Source organism: Molothrus ater, chromosome 12 (genome assembly GCF_012460135.2).
Source record: "Molothrus ater isolate BHLD 08-10-18 breed brown headed cowbird chromosome 12, BPBGC_Mater_1.1, whole genome shotgun sequence".
Taxonomy (NCBI): Eukaryota; Metazoa; Chordata; class Aves; order Passeriformes; family Icteridae; genus Molothrus; species Molothrus ater.
The window spans coordinates 2,379,799-2,406,330 of NC_050489.2; positions in this window are offsets into that span (position 1 = coordinate 2,379,799).

Sequence of the window (26,532 nt, forward strand, 5' to 3'; positions counted from 1 at the left end):
CTGGAATGCTCACCCCAAAGGGATGCTGGGGAGAATCCCCCACAGCTGGAATGCTCACCCCACAGGGATGCTGGGAGAATCACCCACAGCTGGAATGCTCACCCCCCAGGGATCTTGGGAGAATCAGCCACAGCTGGAATGCTCACCCCAGGGATGCTGGGAGAATCCCCCACAGCTGGAATGCTCACCCCAGGATTCCTGGGGAGGTCACCCCACAGCTGGAATGTTCACCCCAGGGATGCTGGGAGAATCACCCATAGCTGGAATGCTCACCCCAGGGATGCTGGGAGAATCAGCCACAGCTGGAATGCTCACCCTAGAGGGATGCTGGGGAGGTCACCCCACAGCTGGAGTGCTCACCCCAGAGATCCTGGGGAGGTCACCCCACAGCTGGGATGCTCACCCCACAGAGGCAGAGGGTTCCTGGGGAGAACACGAGTCCCTGCCTGTGACATGTCCCTGTCCTCCATGTCCTGCTACCAAGAGGCTGCTCCAGGGATGGGTTCCTGGCCATGAGCTTGCCTCCAGCCTGGCTGGAATTTGATCAAACACCATCCAAGCCCTTCTGTGCTGGAGGAGAGGCTGCCCAGGCACTGGCATGGGCTGTATGGACCTGTGAGTGCCCGTCCAATACAGAAACCCAGAAACCCATGCAGCCCCACAGCGTCACCAGCAGCAGTCCTGGGGGTGAGCCTGGCAGGGGGACAGCACCATGGCAAATCTTTTGTGAGGGAAAAAAATGGGAGCAAGACCTGTGAGACCAGGGGATCAGCTGATTATGGGACCAAAGGACCACATCAGCCACAGCACTCCAGGTTTTTCCAGAGCTTGCTCCACGGAGAGCAAACCAGGCATCTGCTCCTCCAGCCTCTCCCCTTCAATGCCTGCCTCCTCCCCTGCTTTGTCTTCCCATGAGAAATAACCCAGCTGAATATATGTTCTTGAAAGGGAAAACGCAGGAGACAGACAGCAACGACCTATTAAGTAATTGAGTCCATCTCCCTGACAGTGCAGCATTGTTCCCAACTGCACAGTGGCTCATCTTTCAAAGTCCAGTCTTAAATAATCCTGCCATGAGGACTGCTCCATTTCCCAGAGAGGCCATCCCACAGCTGGCTGCATTTCACTATCAGCCAGCCCTTCCAGTCGCCCAGGAAATCCCCTGGGAGCTGAGAGCAGGGCAGGCCCTCCCTTTCCCTGCAAAACAGCCCCATCAAACCCTGCTGCAGGCCATGCCCAGCACTGCTGCAGCCCAGCCTGGCTGCTGCCTCCCAGCACCAGCACCACCCCAAGCTCCCAGTGCCCAGCCAGGGGCTGGGGAGGGGCAGGTTTGCTGCCCCACGGCTGCTCCTGCTGTGCCTGGGCCCTGGCCCACAGCTGCACCTTGCTCTGACCTTCTCACTTGCTAATAGGGTTGTACATTTATTAATGCACCATTTGTACCTAAATAAAATGTGGAGATATTAAATAAATCTGGACTTGGTAAGTCTCCACTGAATTTTGCTAAAAAACCTTTCTGCCCTCTTAATTAAGGAAGCTGCAGGTTTTGCTGCCTGCTCTCATGGCCATGCCAGCATACAGCTAGTCTGAATTACTTGGGAGAATAACCAAGTGCTCTCCTAAACCCCAATTATAACATTTACTGTTTTCTCCAACCCCCAGTGTTCCTACAGTATCAGAGAATCCCATCCAGTTCACCTGGCAACATTTCATTCATATAATCACGAGGTTCAGTAAGACTCCTGTAATTCACTGTGTTCTTTTCTGTTGTTATTTTAGGGCCATTTGCCCAAGACAGTTAAATATAGTGCTCTGTACAGCCCTACACTTTACTCCAGGAACCAGACAGTTAATTTATTTCCTTTGGCAGTGTGCTGTGCTGGGATACACTGAAAGCAGAGGAAGCACTGATAGCTTAAGGTTCAGTACATCCATTTACTGAGTAAATTTGCGTGGCTATGGAAGTTCTGAGATCTTACATGTGAACAAGCTGAGCTGTGGCTGAAGCCTCCTCCCCTTTGCTGCCCTTTCTCTGGAGTCTGCAGAAGCAAAGCTGCTCTGCACAGGCACAGGGGAAGGCTTGCCAACAACTACAGGGTGCACAGAAGACAGGGTACAACATTTTAATGGGCCACTCTTTAATGTAGTAAAGCATTTTTTTGGTAATGAAAACAAAACATGAATTTTGAGGCTTCACTTTGTGGAGTGCCCTGAGCTGTATTTCTTCACCAGCAAAATTACTGCTGGGGAAAGAAACTCACAGAGTGTTGAAAGACTTAACTGCCACCCCAAAAACAGAGTGATGAATAGTTTAAGGATTTATTTGACATTTTAGGGGGCTGCTACGTTCCAAGAACCAACACCAGTGCAGCGTGTTGTAATGCTGCATGTGGAAAGAGCTCCCTCTCCTCCCATCTCACCAGCTCAAACCATACCTGGAAAAGTCCTTTGGAAAATGCAGTGCTGAGGGAGCACAAAATGAACTCCAATGGACAGTTCCTGACAGGATTCCTGTCCTTGTGTGAGGCTGTGGGAAGGAGCACAGTGACCAGGAGCAGCTCCATGCTCTGCACAGGGACACAGAGCTCCCTGTGGATGGGTCTGTGGTGGCCAGAACAAAATGCACTCAGGCTGTCAGAGCTGGCAGGTCAGCAAGAGCAGGGGGACAGGAAGGGTTTGCACTGTCCAGAGGTGCTGATGATCAATCAGAAATAAGGCACCAGCCTGGCTGGCAGCCTCAGGAAGCTGCTCCCTCCAGGGAGCTGTGAGTTTAAAGTCATGAGGAGCTGCTGCAGCTCAGACTGGGCACTAGGCACCCTGAAAATGTTTTTATGGGTGGTCATGGCAACCAGCACTGTACTGGTGGAGCAGGAGGTACTTTCAGGAGGCATTTGTGTATGGCACACAGGAATGGTGCTGGCTGTGCTGCCTGTGAGGAGGCAGGAGGCCAGGGAAAGGGAGACGAGGCAAAAGGAGCTGCACTGGGATCTGCAGCAAGGGCGAGTCTGAACAATGAACACTCCTTCAGCACCCCCACCTTCAGCAAGAGATGCTTCACTTTCTAATTTAGAAGCACTTGTATAATCTGTGTCCAACATGAAATTTCCATACAGGGAGCAGACTGAGGCAGGACCAGCTACAGCAGTTGCCAGCCTAAGGATGCCAAGTGTGTCCTTCCACGTCCTCCCCTGCCCTGGCCGTGCTCACAGCCTCTGCCCAGAGCTCAGACCCTCCCAGTCCCCTCCTCATCCTCCTGGCTTGCTCCTGCCCTCCCAGCAAAGTGCTTTTCCCTGCTCCTGCTCCCTGCTCTGCAGTGCTGCCCACCCCAGCCCCCCTGGCCACTGCTGCCACAGAGCCACCACCACGGGGCTGCTGTCCAGCTGCCACCTCCACCCTGCCTGGCTGCACTTCTCTGCCTCTCCCAGGAGCCAGGACAGAACCTGTTGATCCCATCCCTACTGTTTCTTTGTGCTTTTGTTGTTTCTGCTAAAGGCTTTCACATTTTCAATAATGTTTCGCCAAAACGCCGAGGGGCGAGTTTCTAGCTTTGCACCAATTTTACCATGATATTAAGATCTTCTTTTACTAGATTAAAAACAAACAACAAAGACAGCCAACCCACAAGGACAAGAGTGCCAGTAAATTCTTTTCTTTAGTTTCTTGGGCAAGGAAAGAGGCCCTGTGCTGCCTGCAGGTAGCTGCAGAAGGCTGCTGCCCCCCCTGCATCCTGGGGACCGATTTTCCAGCCTGTGCAGGCAGGAGCACAGAGGGCCCTGCAGGGCACTGAGTCCAGCCCCCAGAGCAGAGCTCAGGACACACCAGCTCCTTCAGCAACTCCCCCAGCTCCATTTCAGAAGCAGACAGGGCTTTTTGGCACCCCCAGCTCCCTCCAGAGCACCTTTGGTCATCCCAAAGACCATCACCGAGCACACCTGTGGGTCTGCACATCACACACAGCTGCTGGGGACTGTCATGGCACTTTGGGACAGAAAAGCTTTTGGGGTGGGGCAGTTTGCTCTCTGGTTTGGGCTAGTTTAGCTGTTTTCTTGACAGCTTTATTTTGAGCAGAAAATACAAGTTCTTTCCTAATAAATCTGGTTCCAGAGGCCTTAAGAAGAGCACCCATTATTGTGGGACCTGTGAGACAATCAGCAAGTGGGGCTGTGGCACCATGAGGCCCTAAAGCCCCCAGGTCCCTCTGCTGTGGGGGCCACTGTGTCCTGTGGTCCCTGTGCACTGCTCTGGCCAGCACAGTGACACTGCCTAAGCAGAACTCTCTATCACAATATTGCACTAAAAGTATTAATTTAAGTAATTACATGATTAATATTTAACTGTTCAGTAATATTCTTGTCATTCATAATTTAGTTGTTTACATTTATTAAAAATTGATTTTGTAGACACTTTTTCTGCCCAATGTCAAATCAGCAGGGAACACACATTTCAGCAAACTGTCATTAAAATGTGACTCTTTCCTCATTCTGTGGGAGGACAGGGGAAGAAGAGAGAAATGCCTGTCTGTGGGTGCTGCAAATGTGGTGGGTCTGTCCTGCACCCAGTGTCCTCCCTGCTGGACCTGCCCTGTGTGTGCCCTCCTGCCCCCAGAGCAAACACAGCGAGCTCTGCAGAGCTCCCTGTGCTTTATGGGGGCTCTCAGCTCTGCTTGGCTTTTGGGCTGTGGGAAATGCCACAGAGAGGGAGAACAGGGCTGTTCAGAGGTGGGACACTGAGCCTGACCTGAACCTGCCCTGCAGGACACAGCAGCAAAGCATCTCTGGTGCTGAGCAGAGTCCAGTCATTGCTGCTGAGCACAAACAGTGCTGCTTATCTCTCAAATATTTGCACAAGGTGGGTAGGATGGACACTGTTATCTGCTTGGAAGAGAAAAAATGCCATGAATTGGAGCAAAGGTGCTTGACAGACCTCACTGTGTCCGGCACTGCTGCTCACATAGCTGTGACTGTCAGAGCCTGCCCCTTGTCCTGTCACACACTGCTGGGACAGTGTCAGCACCCAGCACATCCCTCTGGCTGTCCTGAGGAGCCAAAACCCTGCCAGGGGGCTCAGAGACCCTGGCACAGAGCCCAAGGTGCCCCTGTGGGTTTGATTATGACCCACGGAGCAAGTTACCAACCTTGGATGAAGATCAGCAAGCCATGACAAATTAAGTAGAATGATTGTGAATTTATAATGGGGTGAAAAGTCGATTTTGGGGGTTTTTGGTATGGGGGTTCAGGGGCAAGATGAGGGATCTGGGCGTGTCCAGCCTTTCTCCTTCTTCTTCTTGGCCTCCATCTCCTGCTGTGATGTTGGCACTGTTAGATTGGTTTAGAGTAGAAGCTCACTGTCTGACACAGGTGATGGGTATTGGGAAGGAATTGTAAACATTGTACAGGTAGTTTTTAGTATAAAGACATAACCCTGCCCTGGGGGCAGGCAGAGTGCCTGGAACTGTCCTGCTGGATGGGCCTGGCAGGGCAGGAGAAAGAATTTTATAGATAAGGAACAATGAACAACCTTGAGACCGAGAAATGAAGAGCCCTGGCTGCTTCTTCAAGCACCTGGGCTGGGAAAAGAGACTTTGAACAATCTCGGGGTCACTGTGAGCAGCCAGAGGCCCGACAGGAGAGCACTGTGAAAGCCTCTCAAGGGCTGTGCCAGCTCTCTGCTGGCTCTGCACAGCCCAGCTGAGGCAGCCCAGGCTGAGTGGGCAGTGGGCAGTGCTGTCAGACCTTCCCAGCAGCGTTTTTCCTATTTCCATTATTTCTATGGAACTGTTTGGATTTGTGCACAAGTTCCCAGCAAAGCAAAGCAGAATGGGGAAAGCACCTGCAGGGAGGAGCCTTAAACCACCCAGGCTGTCTGAAAAGCAGGCCAGGCTGGCTGGAGGAGGACAGGGATAACCCAGCAGATGGGTGTCTTCTGCCCTCTGGCCTGGCATGAGTTAAGAGAGGGGTGGGAGGCACTGCCAGGCACAAGCTCCCTCACGCCCTGCGCAGTGAGGAACGTGGCTGGAGGTTACAGCTGCCTGCAGGAGGTTCTCTGGTCTGCCTCAGTTTAAAGCTTCAGCTATAATTGGTGTGCCAGCTGTAGCACACCTTCCCTCCCTGCTCCCTGGGCAGTGATTTTGAGCCCTTCTGCAGCTGAGGGAAGCAGCAGTGAGGAGAGGCAGGGGCTGCAGCACGGTCAGTGCCCACCCAGCCTGGCTGCCCTGTGCTGCAGGAGCCCTGGGAGGATTCACCCTGCAGTTTCCACTTCAATCCAGGACATCTTCACCCCTGGGACTGCTGCAGGGGGTGTAGTCTTGCTGTAGGGTGCTTGGCTTGCAGGGTGTTTTGGTTTTAAGTCTCTTTGTTTGGACAGCGATGAGGAGAAACTGTGTGTGTGAGAGCCTGAGTGTTAAACTTTGGGCATGAACTGCTGCTCTGCAAATGTGACATCCAGGCAGCCACGTGGGCCTGAGGGCACAGAGAGGTGCCCCAAAGGAGCTTCTGGCAGCTTCCAGCCCCAGGTCAGTGCAGGCACCAAGCCTGGGTGTCAGACAGGTCCCCCAGCACTCCATGGTCAACCCACCCTGGCCCCAGCTGCTCCTCCTCCTCCTCACACCCCTCATGGTGGGGAAGCACCCACCCTTCAGCAGGGCAGGCCCAGTGCCAGTTCCCACAGCTTCACTCAGCCCCAGAGTGCCGCTCCTGAGGACACTGTGAGCTGCCACAGATGTCCAAACCAAAACTGACCTGTGAGCACAACACAGGGACACTAAAGGCTCAATTTTTAACCAGAGTGTGAAGCAGTATGGCCCAGCCTCAGCACAAGGGGAGGAGTGGATTGGGTTGGCATGGCCCAGCTTTGGTAGCACAGGGGCTCCAGGGGTGGCTTCTCTGAGGAGCTTCCAGAAGCTTCCTCAGTGTCTGGCAGAGCCAACCCCTGGCAGCTCCAAAGGCTGATGGAGCTCTGGCCAAGGCTGGGCCAATTAGCAATGGTGGAAACACCTCTGTGATTACAGATTGAAAAAGATAAAAAAAGTTACAGCACAGCTGTAATTGTGGCCAGAGAAGAGGAGGAGGTGAGAACATGAGAGAGGAACAACCTGGAGACACCAGGGGCAGTGGGGAAGGAGGGACAGGAGGTGCTCCAGGGGCCAGAGCTGGGCTCCTCTGCAGCCATGGTGAGAACATGGTGAGACAGCTGTGCCCTGCTGCCCTGGGGATCCATGGGATGCAGAGATCCACCCACAGCCCTGGGGATCCATGGGGATGCAGAGATCCACCCACAGCCCTGGGGATCCATGGGGATGCAGAGATCCACCCCCAGGGAATGGGGATCCATGGGGGATGCAGAGATCCACCCACAGCCCTGGGGATCCATGGGGATGCAGAGATCCACCCCCAGGGAATGGGGATCCATGGGGATGCAGAGATCCACCCCCAGCCCTGGGGATCCATGGGGATGCAGAGATCCACCCCAGGGAATGGGGATCCATGGGGATGCAGAGATCCACCCACAGCCCTGGGGATCCATGGGGATGCAGAGATCCACCCCCAGGGAATGGGGATCCATGGGGATGCAGAGATCCACCCCCAGGGAATGGGGATCCATGGGGATGCAGAGATCCACCCCCAGGGAATGGGGATCCATGGGGATGCAGAGATCCACCCACAGCCCTGGGGATCCATGGGGATGCAGAGATCCACCCCCAGGGAATGGGGATCCATGGGGATGCAGAGATCCACCCCCAGCCCTGGGGATCCATGGGGATGCAGAGATCCACCCCCAGGGAATGGGGATCCATGGGGATGCAGAGATCCACCCCCAGGGAATGGGGATCCATGGGGATGCAGAGATCCACCCCCAGGGAATGGGGATCCATGGGGATGCAGAGATCCACCCCCAGCCCTGGGGAGGTGCCCACACCAGAGCAGGGCATCCCTGGGTGAGGCTGGGAGCCAGTGGCAGACCCAGGGGACAGAGGGGCCCTGTTCCCAGGCTGGAGCAGCCTGTCCTTGGACACTGCAGCCCTGGACAGACAGACAGACCCATCCCAGAAGGTTTGGGAGGGCTGTGCCCCTGGGAGGGACTCAGGCTGCAGCAGGGCACTGGGAGCTGCAGCTCCTGCAGAACTCCCCTGTGGGAGGGACCCCAGGGGACTGCAGGGGAAGAACCCCCCTGCCTGGGCAGCAGGGGAAGCTCTGGGGGATGGACTGACCAAAAGCCCCATTCCCTGTCTCCCTGTGCCATGGGGGGAAGGGTTTACTTTACTTCTCATTATCCCGCTCTGAGTTTGTTAGAAATAAATCCAATTAATGCCTCTAATTCCAGCCTGTTTTGCCTTTGATGGTATTTCCTGAGTGATCTCTCCTGATCTTTAACTCATGAACCTTCACTGTATTTTCTGTGGCTGTCCAGCTGTGGAGGGGTGGGAGAGCAGCTTTGGGGGTGCCTGGAGTCCAGGCAGGGTCAGCTCACTACAAGGAGGGAACTCTGAAGGTAACATGTTTATCCATCTCCAATTCCTGAAACTTCCTGCTCCTGCCTCCCAGTGCTGATCCTGGAATGCCACAGGAGTTTTTGAGCCATATGCTCACTTTGCCATGCTTCTGCAGGATATTACACTCATTAACCACTGAGCACCTGAAGGAACTGCAGGATCTATTACCTACATTTAATACTTCATATTTTGCTGTTCAGGCTATGATATCTATTTTTGTTACAGATCAGAGCTAGTCTATATAGTATGAACATGTATTTTTAAAAGTCAATAATCCATAAAGAACATTATAATCTGCCATGCAGAATCATTCTTAGGAAGCTCTGGGAGGATTTTCTTTCTTCTTCTATGCCACCACTAAAAAAGCAAAATTAGGTATAGAATGGATTTTGTAGTTAAAACAAAGCCATGGACAATTCTGTTTTCTGTTCACTGTTGCTATCAATTAAAGTCCACTGGAGCAACAGGTAATAAAATCCACTGAAGTGGAAATTACCTATTATTTTAGAAATACCACAAAGAATTCATGGTAAGGGTGAGAGATGCTTGTTGTTTACAGCCTATCTGCACAGTTAAGACACTTTAGCAGATGACTTTGATATATAACTTCCTGGAAATGTGTGTGCATTCATAGTCTGTTGCACCACACTTATCCCTTAACTTGTAGAAACAGTATCAATGACATAAATTAGCAGGTGAGACAAGGAAGTGGAAACATTATCCCAGGCAGAGAAGTTTGTGTCTTTTCCTGAATGAACAAATTCTCTTGGTAGTCAGGAGCCACTCTGGGCCTGTATCCCTTCAGCCACATCCCAACAGGAGCAGGGCTCAGACCATTGCCACGAGCAGACCAAATACCAGGGAATTGAGATTGCCATAAACTCTTCATTCTCCCCAGGTTTCCAGGGGTATTAACCCCGAGCCCTTGGCCTGCTGGTGGGATCAGGCCCCCAGCCTGGCCTCTCCTCCCCAGTTTCTCTCATGTCCTGTGGGTGCCCAGCAGGAGCAGAGTGGGGCAGCACACAGCCCTTCCTCAGGCTGATGACTACAGCTTGCCTTATTCAAGAGTTTGTCTATTTTAGTGTTAACAGCTATGAAAATACTTCACTAAACAAACGTTTCTAGTACATGAATTGCTGTATCACAAATCCTTTAATTTAATTTGGCACATGCCTACATCCTCAGGTAAAGGAAGCAGATACACACACAGGACAGAGACTTTTTCCTACACACACATCAGCATCCCACCACACCTATTTAACTCAGCAGTGATGGAAATATTTGCTGTGCTCAGCAAGGGAAAAAACCTAACTTTCAGATACAGGAACAATTGGCATTTCTTCATTACAAGTTCCCTACCTGCCACTGACATGGCTCGTTCACCTTTGGCACCAGGGACAGGGACAAAGAGCCTCCTGTGATTTATGATGCTTAAGCCTCCATTTCCCAGGGTTTGTCTGTTTGAGCTGCTCTGGGGTGCCCCTGGCCAGAGCAGGGCTCTGAGCACGTCAGTGTGAGCAGCCAGGGCATCCCAGCCCCACAGAGCTGCTGTCACTGCAGGGCAGGCCAGGCCAGCTCTGCCACCCTGCCCCTAACAGGCACCAGCTCTCTGGAGACAGTGACAGCAGCCTGGCTGGCTTGCATGTTTTCAATGAAATCACCAAATAATGTGAGCCTTTGAAACACAGGATGTGTTCAGGGTAGGAGCTGAGTATTCTTTCAATGAAATACTCTGAGATCCAGCAACTGCACTGCAGGTAATATCCATCTGCCTGGGAATTCCTCTCTTTATTTTAAATTGTGGACTTACACTTGAGGTTAAAGAAGAATGTAAGCTGGATTTCTGGTGCTACTGATTTTTTCCAGTATAACATTCTGTTATATGCTATATATAGGTTATTTTTTCTCTCCTTGTGCCTTTTACTTCATTCTAATTAAACTTTTGCCTAAATAGTTCGGGAAGATTAAAAACATAAATATAAATTTATATTGTATCCTCTATTATGCCATTGCTCCTGCAGCTCTGATTTGAGGCCTGTGGGGATTCTGGGCCTCTCACGTTTTCTCAACACATAATTTACACTAAATATTGGTCAGGAAAATAAACTCAGAACAAAAATTCTTTCATTTAAACCAAAATTCAAAACTGGCATCTTAGTTTTGCAAAGGTCCCAATCCTGCAAGAACTGCATTGCAGCTCAAACTCTGTAGGAGTTGCAGGCACTCAAGAAAATGAAGTTGTTAATACATGAGAAGATACAAATTTCAAATAAAACATTCCTGCCTGTACAAGTCTTTTCTTGCTATTCCTTTAACCATCCCTTTCCCCTAATCATAGAGCCCTGATGAGGGCAGGGCTCACCAAACACCAGCTCTCTCTTGCTGCTCTCCTTCTTTCTGTAACTTCCAGTGGAGGATAATTCATTATTTCACTGAGATTTTCAAGCTGACTAAATCTGGACATTGCTGCCATGACCAACAGCCCAGTAGAGCTGGGCACGCTGGGAGGTTGAGGACATGCAGACACTGGTTTTATTATAATATAAATGGGCTAAATCCTGCTTGTAAAGTCAAGAGTGAAACTCCCACTGAGACTCAGTGAAGGCAGGGAAAATTTCAAATGGAGCTCATTTCCCTTTCAGGGTGTGAGTCTGGCCCTCCTCATCTTTTGCATGTGTGGGTGCTGCGAAACCAGGACCTTCCAGCAGGAGAAAGAGGGATGCCATTGACTCAAGGGCTTCACAACCTTTTACAGAGCAGAAATGGTGACACCCAAAAGGTGACACACTGACTCTGGTACACACTGCTCACACAGTGTCCAGCCTGCTGCAGTCACAGACCTTCACTCCTGATCCCAGACAAAAACCTGAGCATGTTTTCCTCTGATTATCTCCTTTATTTCCAGACTCACAGGAGACAGTTCCCAGACCCAGGACCCTGCCTCACCTGGGCAGAGCAGGGACAGCCCATGGCCCTGGTGCCCACACTGGCCTGTGCTGCTGGGACATCCCAGGGCTGTGAACAGGAATGATTCCAGTCTCTCTGGGCACTGATAAATCATCTTTCTGCCCCTGTGCTTGGACATTTCCTTGTTCCACTAAACTGGTGCAGCTCTCCTGCTGTTGAGAATAATTTGGAAAGGACCCAGCCTGTCTGACATTCTTGCTCCATTTGCTTTTCCTGCAGCCCATCCTTGTGAGCTCCCCTGAGCTGAGGACAGAAAGAGTCACAGATTTTGCCCAGTGCCAGGGTGTGAAGCTGCTGCAGTAGAGTGCTGCCCACTCCAGCACAGCTGAGAGCAGCCCCTGCTCTGGAGCAGGCACTGCAGGGCTCACAGGACACGGCTCCTGCTTCTCTCCAGGCATGTGTGTGATTGGGAAGTTGCATCCAGCTCTCTCTACCCATATTTTGTTATCACACTTCAAATGATGAATGAATAATGTTTATTCTCTTGTTTATTCTAACTTTTGATTAAGCTGTAACCAATGTATTTTTCCTAGAGTTCATTTAAAAAAACTGAAGACATCAAGAACAATTTGTTAAAAAGCTATTTTGGAGGGAAAATAATCCCCAAGGCCCACAGAGCCACACCAAGCAGGAGGATTTTTTGTGTAAGTTTTTTGCTGCTGAGCCTGAGCCATTGGCACATGAGCAGAAACACAGAGGAATTTCCAGCAGGTTTTTCACTCCTGCAGCTGGAGAGCAGGGACAGACAGGAGGCAACAGCAGCACCACCATGTCTGCTGGGAGGAGCCCACACCACAGCCACATTCCCAAAAAAAGGAGCCCCTGCCTGGGGGCTACAGGAACCCACACCCAGGAGGAGACAGCCATACACCTGCTGCACAGAGGACACCTCCCCTGCAAAACTGAGCTCATCAAAAACTTTAAAATAATAAGTAACTGTTCACTGTTGAGTTCTGATGAGCTACTGAAAGCTGAACCTGAGTTTCTTATGTGACTGTGAGAGACTCATTCTTAAATACAACACTCTGGTCATGGGTTTGATTCTGATTCCAGTGAAGTCAAGGCCAAACCATCCTCTGATTTAACTGGAAGCAGAAGCAGGCCCCCACTTTAACCCTCATGCCTGCAAACAGAATAAAACTGTGAAACAAAGAAGAAATATGTTTGAAACTGGTATTAACTACAAGCCTTATTATCCCCCTTCCACAAGACTAAAAAGCAGTCATTGAACTTTTTTCCTCATTCAGCACCAATCTTATGTACTACTGGCCAAAATTCAGCCCTCATTCCCTCCAAGAGAGCCCTGGCACAAGCAGAGGACCCAGTTTCTCCACTCTCATGTGCTGGTTCCCATGGAGCTCCCCTACCCCACTCTGCCCATGGTGGGTTTGGCAGGGGCAGAGCTCAGTCTGCATTCCCCAAGTGCCAAAGCTGCAGCCCTTGGTGTGGATTGCACCGGTACAAATCCTTGGCCTAACACAGTATGACACCAAAGAGGTTAAAGAGAGTCCCTGGTTTTCATTGCCCACTTTCTCAAGAGAGATTTGCTGCTGCCAAAGTGGTTCCAGATCTAAATGGATTACCTGCAGCACCAGCAGCAGCTGCACTCCATCAGGAGGGAGCAGAGGCAGGAGCCTGCCCTGTGCCCTTCCCTCAGTGCCTCATGGTGCAAAGCTCAGCTTCCACCAGAGCTCACCAGCTGATCCCTTCTGGGTCTGACCACGAGGAATGGTGCAAAGGAAGGTGCAAAATTCCACCAGAAGTTGCTGCACAGTAACCCCCAGCAGCCATGTGCAGGACTCTCCCAGGTTTTGCTTTATGTGACCATCAGCAGGTAAAAAGCAGCAATTTTGGCCTTTGAACACAATTTAACACAGCACAGGTGAACAGCACACTCCTCTGCCCAGCTCTGTCCTGCTGCATCAGGGAGGAACACAACCAAGCACAACTGTGAAGCTCAGAGCTGTCCTGCCTGGCTGAGTTTCCAGTGAGAGCAAGTCAGGTAAAAACAAACACCTGTAAAGTTTTTACAGATGTCATTTCATTTCTAAGCATCAAAAGAATGAAGTACATGCTGATCACAGCAGCTGAGATGAAGGAGTAGGGAGTTTGGTGGACAGAGCATGGAGAAGTGAGTTTATAACTCTGGAGTTTAATTCCAGCTCTGCAGCTTCTCCCAGCTGTAAATTCAGATTAGGAAAGGCACCAGCCTGGTGTAATTCTGTATCAGGGCAGTGACAGCAGCCATGAGAGTGACTGACAATGCCTGTCCCTGCCACCAGATCATGCATTCAATGTCAGGACAGCACAAGGGAACAAGCTGAGGTACTGCAAGGCCTAGCTGCATTGCTCATCAATTTATTACATCTCACATTACAAAACTTAGCAGAGTTCATGGGGGTGACAGCAGCACAGGGCACAGCCTGCACCAGCTCCTGCCTGCATCCTCCACCCCAGCTTGTTGCTCTGTGCTCCAGAGATCCAGCTTCCCTTCTGCTCTCACATCTGAATCTGTGTTTGCATGCCTGCATATTTCTTCTATTTAAAAATGCACTTTGTTCTTCAGGATTTCATTAACCCCTGAATAGATTAATTTGGATTTCAGTTACACAGACACAAATTTAATGGATCTCCTTCAAAACCAGCAGAGTCACATCTTTAGGAAGGCCAGGAAGGGTTTGTGCATGCACCTGGAAGGGCAGGACACCTTGTGCTCACCTGGCTGTTGGTTTTACACCCCAGAGCACTGTGGGCACCCAGCAGCAGCTCCTGAGTGCAGTGCCCAGGTTCTGGAACTCCTCACCACACAGCACCAGCTCCAGCCCTGGTGTAACCCCACAGAGGACAAGGATTATTTTGGCCAGATCCATTATTAGGCTCATTTTCTAGAACAATAGGGCTTGTTTTCATTTAAGCTTACAGTAAAACTCTCATTGACTTCACTGGAAGAGAGACATGACCCAACACACCAATATCCAAACCACCTCCATTTATTTTAGTGGAAGGAGGCAAGGAAGTAAAAAAGGTCCAATGTATTTTTAAATCTTTAGATTTCACAAATGATCACAAGCATGTAGGTCACAATATGCACACAGAAAGACACCTTCGACAACCACCAGTGGGATCATTAAAATAATTAAGTTAGGCCTAGAGACAAATTCATTTCATAACATGTTCCTTACAAAACAGATACCCCCTTGCTCCATAATCTAGGGAGTCTGTTTTATAAACTTCCTAAGTAGTTCATGAAATATCCCCCTAAGCAGACTAGGTCTGCTTGCCATTGCAGGGTCTCCATAAATCAAAAGTTTATGAATCAAAAGACAAACAGCAGTGCTGTGTGCTCAGAAGCAGCTGGGAAGGGGTAAAGCCCCAGCAGCTCCAGTGGTGCTGTGGTGAGCTCTGACCTGGGGACATGATTTTGCTGAACCTGCCTCTTCACAGAGCTCCTCTGCCTGCCATGGGGGAGCTGCCTGCACAGCACACCAAGCAGCAATCAATAAAGGAGATCCCCCTTTGTCTTAAATGTAAAGATGCTGCATTTCACAGTACAGCATCTTTACAGTACTTAACACCACACTGTTGAGCAGGAAAGAGCCTCTGCTTGCAGCAACTAAAAGGAAGAGATAGTTACTTTCCAGTCCAGCATCCTGTGGAAGTGGTCTCTCAAAATGCACTGCTGTGCTAGTGCTTTCCCTCCTACCATCCTGAAACTGACTGCTGGTACCAAAGTGCCCTGTCAGGTAAGTGGTGAGCAGAAGTAACAACAAAAGAAATGACAAACCAAACTTGACCAACAAGAAAGTGAGATAAATACAGAGTGCTAAATGAAAAAGAAAAAAAGTTGAAATTTTGGTATCCTTGTCTGCTGGTTTCTCTTTGATTTTTTAGTAAACCAGACTAGCTTTCAACCTGTTGTAAGCAGGAAGGGTGGGAATTACTGATGTGGTAAGTATAACTCAGCTACAGCCATGTTATCATTGCAGAACTGTGAGAGTCTGTCCGAATTTTCCCTCATCTGCCTCACAATCATCATTTGGAGACCACTGAAGAGAAGACCCCCCCCTGTCTTCTCTGTAGGAGGAAGTTACACAGGCCACAGGCCCAAGAGGTGAGAACATTGCTAAGCTACTGTTTTCACAGGTGTTGTTTGCTGTGTGCCACACTGAGCCCAAAGAAGGGGCACCGTGCCCTTTGTGCAACAACAGCCCTGGGAGCTGTCCCACATCTCAGCCTGGCTGGGCTTCTCCTGAGTTCTGGGTGGTCCCCACAGCAGACCCTCACCTGTTTTACAACCACCGTGACAGACAGACTGAGATGTGAGGAGCCTCTCCATCAAGGACTGAGACATGGAACCCCCATGTGAAAAGGCCCCTCTGCTCCTCCCAAGGAGTGAGACATGGAACCCCCATGTGAAAAGGCCCCTCTGCTCCTCCCAAGGAGTGAGACATGAAACCCCCATGTGAAAAGGCCCCTCTGCTCCTCCCAAGGAGTGAGACATGGAACCCCTGTGTGAAAAGGCCCCTCTGCTCCTCCCAAGGACTGAGACACGAAACCCCCATGTGAAAAGGTTCCTCTGCTCCTCCCAAGGACTGAGACACGGAACCCCCGTGTGAAAAGGCTCCTCTGCTCCCCCCAAGGACTGAGACATGGAACCCCCATGTGAAAAGGCCCCTCTGCTCCCCCCAAGGACTGGGACTGAAACCCCCAGCCCGGGGCAGGTGTGTGGGGGAGGCAAGCTGACCAAAGCGAGATGTTTGCCTGCAGGGTGTGACCGCTGGACCAAGAACACAATGGCTCTCGCTTACTGCTGAGAACATGGACTACCTGTTACATCTATTCCTTATTGTATCTGTTTCCCCCTCCTCACAATTTTCAATAGAATTATCATAATAAAAACCTCTCAGTTAGCCAGAGATTTTGAGATCCCCAACGTAACAGGCGGATCCTCGACTGGACCAAAGGACTTCATCTCTATGTTTGGTAGTTCTATCCCCCTCTCTCTCTCTCTTTTCTCTCTCTTCCTCTATCTTTTTCTCTCCCTTAATCCCTCTATTGCATTTTGCTGTGGTCATTCAATAAAGGTGCATTTGTTTCGATTATCATTGCAAACCCCCTCGCACCGTGTTGGTTCTTTTTGCACCCTGAGATCAAACCCACAAACCATCACAAAACCCATTCATAAGGACAGGTCGTGACAAGAACATGAGAGGGAAGAGCAGAGAACAAGGCAAGGTCAGCTGGGGTTTGCACCAAAGGTGCTGGACATGAACATTCAATGTTCATCTTTTGGACTGCCCTCAGTGGGCACAAGTGCCATCCCTCCTGCCCCAGCCTGGCTGCACCAGCTGCATGGCAGGCCTGTCCTTCTCACCAGCTGAGGCAAGAAGCTGCTATCTGGGGAGGACTCTGCAATTTTCTCAAATTCAGGGGTTTTAAACCTGTGCCAGGCCCAGCACCAAAACCATGGTATTTCTCTGTCATCTGTGTGTTGATTTGCTATCTGCTCCTCCCCAGAAAGAGCTCAGTCTGCCCCTTCCTAGTCACTGTAATGCCCATTTATATCTCTGCACAACCCAGGCTGCAAATGTAAAGAGAAAAAATAAAATAATTCCTGAAAAAATGTTCATCAGAGACCAGCCAGGCAGTGTCTTCTTGGACATTTCAACTTTTCCAAGTAAACACACAAATAATTAATTCATCAACAGGACCCAATCTCAGCACCCAACTGCAGTGAGATTTGCATTCCCAAGGGCTAAACTCTGCTTTCCTCTCCTGAGCTGTGGGCTCAGGCTGTGCCTGTGCTGGGCAGGGCAGTGTTTAGCAAGGCCAGGAAGGAGTGACCACCTCTGTGACAGCTCAGCTCTGCTGGGGCTCCCCACCTGCCAGTTCATAGGAGATCCTGGAGATGTGCACACAAACAGCACTGAAGAATCAGTTTCCATATAAATTCCTTCCTTCCCACCTCCCTAATCAATGGGATGCAGGGTTAGGGTTACAGGGATTATCCTCCTTTACCACCAAAGCTACTGCTCCAGCTGTGCAACAGCAGAGGGAACATGTGGAAATCTGCTGCCACATGTGTGCTTCCTCCATGGCTCTGACAGACACTGCATCCAGGGCTCTGTCCAGCCAGTGACAGACACAGACAGGGCCCCTAACACCATTCCCAGCTGTAAATACATCCCTATCACAGATTATTTTTATTTTCCATAGAGACCAAGCCATGTACTCCTCCTCTGGCACCTGAAATGGGTGCAGCTCAAGCTGTAGCTGCTCTGGTCAGTCCTCCCCCTGCTCAGGGGGATGTGTCCAAGCAGCAACACACACTGCCTTAGGACACGAGGCCTGTAGGAACAAACAATTCACACCTTTCCCAGAACTTATCAAAGTGCTGCAAGGACTTGTGTGACCTTGGCCATGCAGCACCTGTAAGGAGCTGCCTCTGCAGATGGGGACAGACAGGTTCAGCTTCCACCCCTGATAAAGCAGACTGGCAAAGGGAGACCCTGTGCTTGCTCCAAGTCCTGCTTTAATAAGTACAACATCCACAGGCAGACTGGGGGCAAACAGAGGATGAGAGGGGGAAAGGCCCTCCTCTGGATTTTTATCTTATGGGTTCTGCTGGTCAAAGCTCCCTTAGAAACCAGAGACACAGCTAGCTGCTCAATGACCAGATAAGAAAAACTCCAAAGATGTATCTCTGAATCTCAAGTGCATGATATGAATCCAAAAACTATGTTAATCTCTGTAGGAATTCATATGTTAATTCAGAAGAAGCACTGCATATAACCAAAACCTTAATCTCTATAAGAATTCATATGTTAATTCAGAAGAAGCACTGCACATTACCAAAACCTCTGGGTTTTGGCTGCTTTACTTGCTCTCCTGTGCAGCACCCAGCCAGCTGCTGGCAGAGGCAGAGCCCTGGGGAGCCTGGCAGGCTCAGCCCTCACTGCAGAGCTGCCACGCTGGGCTGGCATGGCAGAACCTGCCCCTCAGAGCTCTCCTGAAGTGCAGGGCAAATTCCTGCCTCTGCCTCTTCAGGGGCTGTGCCTGGGCTGAGGTGACAATAGCCATTAAAATGAATGAGCTTTGTGTGCAGCTGACGTGCAGGCATGTGCTGCAATGTGGGGTGCTGGGGCTGGCTCCGGAGCTGCCTTTGGGGGTCACCCCACAACCAGGGCACTGCACAGCTGGCCTGGGGGACAGAGGTGCCTCACAGAGGCTGAAATGTGCCCTTGTGCCCTTCCCTGTGCCTGAAAAACCTGGGGGGTGAGGAGGGACTGGAGAGGGACCGGACACCCACAGCTGTGGGGTGTGAGCAGCACTGAGTGACAGTGGCACAGAGACACCTGGGGACACCTGAGGGGGGATGGAGGGGACTGCAGGGCAGCATGGAGGGACAGTGACACAGAGTGACAGCGGCACAGAGACACCTGAGGGGCTGGATGGGGCTGCAGGGGTGCAGCAGCACTGAGTGACAGTGGCACAGAGACACCTGGGGACACCTGAGGGAGGATGGATGGGGCTGCAGGGGTGCAGCAGCACGGGGATGGCAGTGCAGGAGTGTCAGGGGTGGGATGGTCAGGACAGACGGACACGAGAGATCTCTGGAGCCAGGTCTGGAACTTGGGGTTTATTGCAAAGGGCCTGGGGGCAGGGCCCTGCTGGGAGCTGCCAAACACAGCTCAGAGCAGGCCTGAGAGAAGAGAGGGGCAGAGAGGATGAGAGGGGGAGAGAGTAAGGGAGTAAAAAAGGTAAGAGAGCGAGGTTCCTGTTACAATACAATAAATCTTCTTCTGTGTTGAATATTCTGATTCTCACAAACCAATCTAGTACAATATACAAACCCTATAGCATTTCCATACACCCTATAAGAATCATTACATTACCACACTGTGTTACATTTTAAACCCTACAAACTCCTCTTTGGGCCCCTTCTGCCCAGCTGGCAGGGTCTGCTCTGACCCTTGGGCCTCTCTGCAGGCAGAGGGTGTTGTTCCATCAAAAGGGGATCACCTTCAGCCAGCCACACCATTGTTTTCCAGTTGTTCAGTAACTGAGGGATCTCAAAGCTTGCTTTCATTTCAATCTCACTTATAGTTCCTGTATTCTCAAAATCTTTTGCCAGACAATCATATTGATAAGGCTTTCCTGTTCCATCTTCCCCAACATGGCAGGAGCCTGGGCTGTCCCACACTGCTCCAGTGGGGATCCTTCCCTGAGCTGTGCTGAGCTCTCCCAGCCACCAACACTCCCTGCTCAGAACACATCTGGCCTTCACCCCACTTAACCTGTCTTGAGCAGAGGCCTCGTTTAATCACTGGTTTACACCCTAACTGCCAGCATGGGGTAAGTGACAAAATTTGCTAATTGCACGTTGTCTTCAGGCAATAACCTCAGTAATACACAGATTTGATGGAAAATTAGCAAATAAATTATTATAAGACTGACAGTGAATACACGTGCAAGATGTATGAGATGTTCTCAGCTCTGGTAAATCCAGAGAATTATATATCCTAAATATATCCAAATTAAGAATTTCCCTGCTCCCTCCCAAGAAGGGCAGAGTGGGGCCCAGTACAGAGCCCTTCATGTAATGATGATGTGGAAACCTGTCTGGTAGATCTCAGGAGATGTGTCTGAGCTGTGCAAGCACTGCATCCAGCTCTACAGGGTCAGGAATCCTCAAAACAGAGGGGTCCTCAAACCTGGAGCAGGGAATTCCCCTGAACTCAGCCCAGGCTGCAGAGGAGGGGGGAGAAGCAGCTCTCAGGTGTCAGTGCTGAGCTCCAACAAGCAGAGAGATGGAGGTGCTGGAGGAAAAGGCAGCTGAATTAAAGCCCAAAGACACCTGGAGAGCACCTGGAGTCAGGTCACTTGGTAGGAGAGCTTGTCTCAGGGGGGTCAGAAAAACAACAATGTGTTTGACAAGAAACATTCAGAGCAGACACATGCTTTAGGGGACTCCTTGGAAATCACCAAAAAAGTCCATGGGTTTAGAGGAAAGGATATGCCTGGAAAACTACTGCCTTGTAGAGAGGTCACTAGTTCCTGAACCAAATAATAAAACCTGCTGGTTCTCCTTGGAGGGCACAGCTCCAGATGTGGGAGGCAGAGCCCAGGGCCCAGGAGCTGGGATCAGGAGGGGCACTGTGCTGCCCTGCTCAGCTGCCCTGGGCTAAAGATTCCTGCCCTGGAAAGCTAAAGATTTGAATTCATCATGGTGTTATTTTCATTGTAATGTTATGTTTTCTTATTCCATCGATTTAATTAAGAGCATTTTTCTATTAAGATTGATTTCTTAAGTTTATGCAAGGTCAGGTCTAATTCTTATTCATTTTAAGATTTCATGTTTTATTCTATTTTTATTAAGATCAATTTTTATTCAGTGTCAGTAATGTTACCTTTAAGTTTTCTTGAGCATATTTTGGTAATATATATATATATATATATATAAAATATATATATATAATATATAATATATATATATTATATATATATATATATATATATATATATATATATATATATATAAAAATATACACTCTATATGTGTACATGTACTTTAACAAGTATATCCTTGATGTTTAAATATGCTTGTCTAAGTTCAATTTAAAGAAAGTTTAAATGAAGTTTAAATAAATGATGTGGCCCATAAAATAAATATATAAATAAATTATAAATTTAATGGAGAAATAAAAAGGGTATAAAAAGTGTATTATGGTTTTAGGAGCTCCAACCTGCAGCAGAGCTCCCAAACCCCCAGGGGAGGCTCTCTGGGCTCTCTGCACCCTCACTGCTCCCACCTGGACAGTGGCACTGCCACAGAAATCATTGCTGCTCCCCTTTGCCATAAATAATGCCATAGAAAACATCAGCTTTATGGCACATGGGAGTATCCTAAACACAGGATTATACACAAACTATCCAACAATGGAAGGTAAATACATTTACCTTGTAGAGCAGCACAGCTCAGAGAGAGCTCACAACAATTCCCTGAGATAAAAACTCTGTTCAGGACTGTGAATAGGACAGGCTTCTGACAAAAAATCTTCTTCTACTTCCTAAAAAAATTCAAAGTGGTATCAAAATTTCCAGTGAAATCAAGAAGCTGGGGCCTGCTGTGGTCTACAGGGATTTGGAGCTTCTGCCTCTTTTCTGCTTGCAGTCAGTGAGATGCCTGCCAGAGTTCAGTGGGAATAACACTGGGGATCCAGCAATGCCTTTGGGGATTCCTCACTGCACCTAAGGAATGAACTTTTGGGCCAGGTTTGTTTCCTAAATGTAAAAATTATCTCAGTCCATTGGATAAATACAATTTGCAACTCACTTTGGAGATGTGCTAGAGGTTTTGCAGCCTTTACAATCTGTCATATAAATCCACATGCAAGTGTCAATGTGTGAAGGGGCTGCTTTAGAGGTCCTCTGGGTGAAAACAGGAATGAAATTTCCAGAGCCAATGCTACAAAGATGAATATTTTCTCTATGCAGCCAATTATTGTAGAAAAAAGGTACTGATGGTAAGAGTCACTAGAATTCAACAGAGTTTTTTTGGTTGGTTGGTTTGGGTTTGTTTGGTTTTTTTTTTACCTGCAAGTCAGAACTACAAGAGTTGTGAGTTTAAGTAGGAGAATTTGCTGAAAACAAACTACTGAAATTGAGCCTCAGATCCAGGTAAGACAACATCAACCTCCTTGCACCTTCAAAGCTTGTCAACTTTAATGAGAGTTTTGGGCATGCATGGAAAGTGGCCTCAAGTAGGTACAGGCTGTGGGAATGACAACAATATTATTTGTGAGGTAATTTCTGAGACCACCATCATTATGCTGTTGTTGATCACAATTTCTTTTTATGTTTCTCATTTCCCTTGCATTTCACTCTCTGAAAGGCCAGCTTTTTTTCTTGTGTGTGGTTTAATTCAAAAAGCCAACTGGAAAGGTGTGCAAAAGTAGTGGGTGAGTGTGAGTGGTTCAGAAACCACTTTGACAGTGGCTCTTTAACCCTCTTCTCCTTTGTCACACCACTTGTGCCTGCTCAAGCTTTCTCCTCTTAAGAGAATTTTTCTGTGGGCCATAAAAATTTCCGGGAAAGAGAACATCTACCCCCTTTAATGCCTAATCTGGCACCCTTTACTTATGCAAATTTCATCAATGAACAAATGCCCCGATCACAGCAGCTGCACTAATACAAACAACATCAAAGACTTGCTCAAGGTTGCTCTGAAACAACTCTGGGATCTCTGAAATGCAAGATTTGGCCTCTGGCCTCACACTAACAGCCATCCACGAAGCTGAGTGAGGTTTCCCCAGTATGGTCCTTTTCCTCCCCTTGGCAGAGCCCACAGGGGTGGGCAGAGCCCAGTCCCTGCTCTCAGAGCACACAGGAAATGCAGCAGCTGCTGCCAGGTGTCCCTTGTGTCCCTTGTGTCTCTTGTGCCACAGCAGAGGGGACTGCAGCACAGCTGGGGCAGGAGCTGCTCACACCTGCACTGCTCCTGACCTGGGCAGCTCCTCCCTCTCACTGAACTCAGCACGAGCTGAGTTTGCTCAGGACCTCCCCAAAATATTGAGGAAGTTCCAACACAACTTGGTGATTGATTTTTCCATCAGTATGTGCTGTTTCTGTGTATGCACACCTGTTTATACACAATCCATGTATCCTTAAAAATCCAAGTACAGTATATGCTAAGCAGCCCACAAGCTAAAAGCTCTTTGCAATCTGAGAGCACAGAGAAAGCAACAGAAATTGTAAAACAAATTAAAAGGAAGTTTATTCTCACAGTTTTCAGTTTCAGTGAGCACAAATTATTTTATGTGACTGCAGCTAAGATTTTGCAAAGCATTTCAGCACTTTTATCTTTTGCTGAAATGCAATCTAGAGATATGTGTGATTTCTTGGATTCGAAGCTTTTAAACTCAAGAGTTTAACACCCCATCCAAAATAACCCAGACAGCTCTGCACGTGGATCAGTGTGGCCGTGCCTCTCTGTGGCCACACTTGTCACACCCCTGGCACAAGCCAGCAGTGCCCTGGCATTATTTCCAGATATTTTGCTCAGAAAAGCTTTCTCCCTCCTCCTGCCCCGTGAGTGACCTGGGAATCGTCTCCCAGCCCTGCAAAGCCAGTCTGTGCCATATGGAAAATCCATAGCAGGGCAGGGAAGCAGCACCAGGAGCTCCAATCATCCCCATGGGAATAACTCAAGGATTTTGTCTCAACCAGGAATGCCAGCAGGCCAGACTCAGTGAGGGGCTTACAACTAAGTCTACTATGCAGCATTGCAGAAAAAACCAACAATACTAAAAAATAAAAATAAGATAATAAATTAAGATACAGCCTTCACCCAGTTTCATAATGTATCGAGCAAGATGTCCTACTTGGGCTGCTGGTGAAGGTTTATCTTTTGCTACAAAAATAATGTCATCTATAGGTTTGAGCAGCTGAAAAAGCAGCCAAACCTTATGAGATAACATAGCAATATAAACAAAGGACAGTACACAGCAAAACATCAGGCAGCATGTAAGCTCTGGTCAGTTTTGTACTTTCAAAATCTGCAGAAATATGCTTTTGCTACTTATCAAGCAGAAAAAAGAAAATTTTGGTTCAGTACAGTATTCTCTTGAAAGAAAATCTGTGAATTTATGTATATTCTCCCAAAGCTTCTATAACTGAAGCTTTTATTAAGTAAGTTTGATGTGTGGCATATTTTAAAAATAGCAGCAATATATTAAAGTGTGGAAACAGATGTGTCACTCTATTACAACTGCAGAATCTTCACTGTATTTTTAATACTATGAAGCATTTGTATGCTTCTGCATTATAAATCTCTCTTCACTAAACAGATTTCTTCTTTATGATTAAAGTAGTACCACAAAGACATTATTAAACAGATACTGTCCACAAAAATCATATTGTTTTGATCTGACTATAAAATATAGATATTTTAATAATTGGGCTTTTTTCCATAGAGAATTTCAGCAGCTCCCTTTCCTTGGAATGAAATCACAGCCATATGCTTTATGATATTAGAGGCATTTCAAGGTGTCTCCATAAATGTCATTTATTGCTTGGGAAGCTGCCAAATCTGCAAAACCCCTTAGTTCTTTTAAAAGAAAAATCTTCAGATGAAACTAGCTCTTTACACTGGTTGTCATACCAAAAAAGAAAAAAACAATTCTCTCTTTTGGAATACTGGCCATGCAGGTAGCAAAACCTCTGGCAACAAAATCTGGGCTTTGGCTTGCTTTGGAGCCAAGAGTGCAGTGGGTACATTGGCCAGGCACAGCACACCTGCCCTGCACTCACCCTCACACTCACCCTCTGCACCCTGAGCAGCCCCAGCGATAAAAACCTGAACTGATTTAGTGGATATAACTGTAAATCAAAATCAGGCACCTCTCAGTGTCTGGGCTTTCACCCCTCACAGAGCAGTGCCTTGCACCTTGCCCAGGGTGCCCACCCTCCGTGGTGCCCAGCACCCTGCAGGACTGGCAGCCAGGCAGACAACAGACACTCCATGTCACGCACAAATACAATCTCATGCCACATCTACTCCTAATTAGGCATATCTGGAGTTTATCCTGAGATAATGCTGGCCAGATCTCCATAAATCTTGCCAGACATGTCACCAACCTGTCCAGCACAAGGCACTACATGGAAACTCACAGGAATTTAATGCAGCTGCAGCAGCCAGGGCGGGCCAGCCCAGAGGAGCTGACTGCTGGGGCACACAGCTCCCAGTGAGATCAGCACTCTGGCTGGCCAACACCAGCATCCATTAGTCCCACAGTAGTAGAACCATTCCCTCTCCTTGAGGAAGAAAAAGCCACATTTTCCCCCCAAACTTGAAAGAAACAAGTTTCCTGCTACAGCTGGAAATAATCTAGGGCAGCACACCAACAGGTGCTTCAAATGTATCGGCAGAGCGCAGAAGATGTTGAGAGAGAAAATGAATAGACTCTCTAAATAATATATTAATTGTACAGGCCTTTTTTTCTGCAGAACCCCAGTGAAGTTCCTGTATAAATCAGAAACTGAATAATACATAAGCGGTGAATATATAACAAATGTACTTTGCACTGAGATATTCCTCGCAGGTGCACAGGGAGCAGCAGCAGCAGAGAGCTGCCAGCACCAAGGTGTTTCTTACCTGGAGTCTGGGTACTTGGTGAGGGTAGCCAGGCTGCTGGTGTACATGTGTCCTCCTACATCGATGTGCACGGGAGCGTTGGACTTGGTGAGTTGAGCTGGGAGAGGAATTCCTTGAGCAGCCAGAGGAGAAACCGGGGAGCGTGTCAGAGACAGACGGGACATGCTTCTTCCCTCCTGAGCAGGGAGGCAAAAAGAACAGTTTCTCTTAAATGTAGCACTGTGTTACCTTGTTTTTCAGTGTGATCACAGATCTAATCAGATCGTTTTTCCATCTGCCTGATCACATAGTCGGCTAACAAATTATTGCCACCACTGTAATTAAGCGTATTTGCATCATTTTCTTCTAAGTACCAGAGGGGAAGAGAAAGATGCTTATTAGCAATAAGAAATCAAGAAAAAAATTTTCAAGGTGTCAGCCTCAAGGGGCATAAAACAAACTGCAAAATTCTAATTAAAGGTCGTGGGCTTATGTGTTAGATGTGAAATATCCCCTGACAAACGAATAACCAATTTGTGAATTGGGATTCAGGGGGTTTTTGCAAGTTTGTCTCAGTAACAAGACACCTCTAAATTAGTGACTTCCTCAGTACCTAAGGCATTTAGTTTATACATGTAGTAAATTTCACTTCAAACTAAGATCAATTTTCTGGCTTATTTTCAATAATTGTGAAATAAATGGATAATTTTCAGTTAAGCTTTAATATTAGACCTAAACAACTAGTAAGATTTCAAACTGAAAGCAATTAATACTTGGAAGCAGTGAAAACAGAAAGATAAATAAACTGACCCATGCTTTTAGGACAAGAAAGTACTGAATAATCTAGCACGTGAAATCATAAATTCCACAATCCACCTAATGTCTCCTGCCCTAAAAATATTGGAAAATTAGTGAAATTACTGAACCGAATCAAAAAAATCTT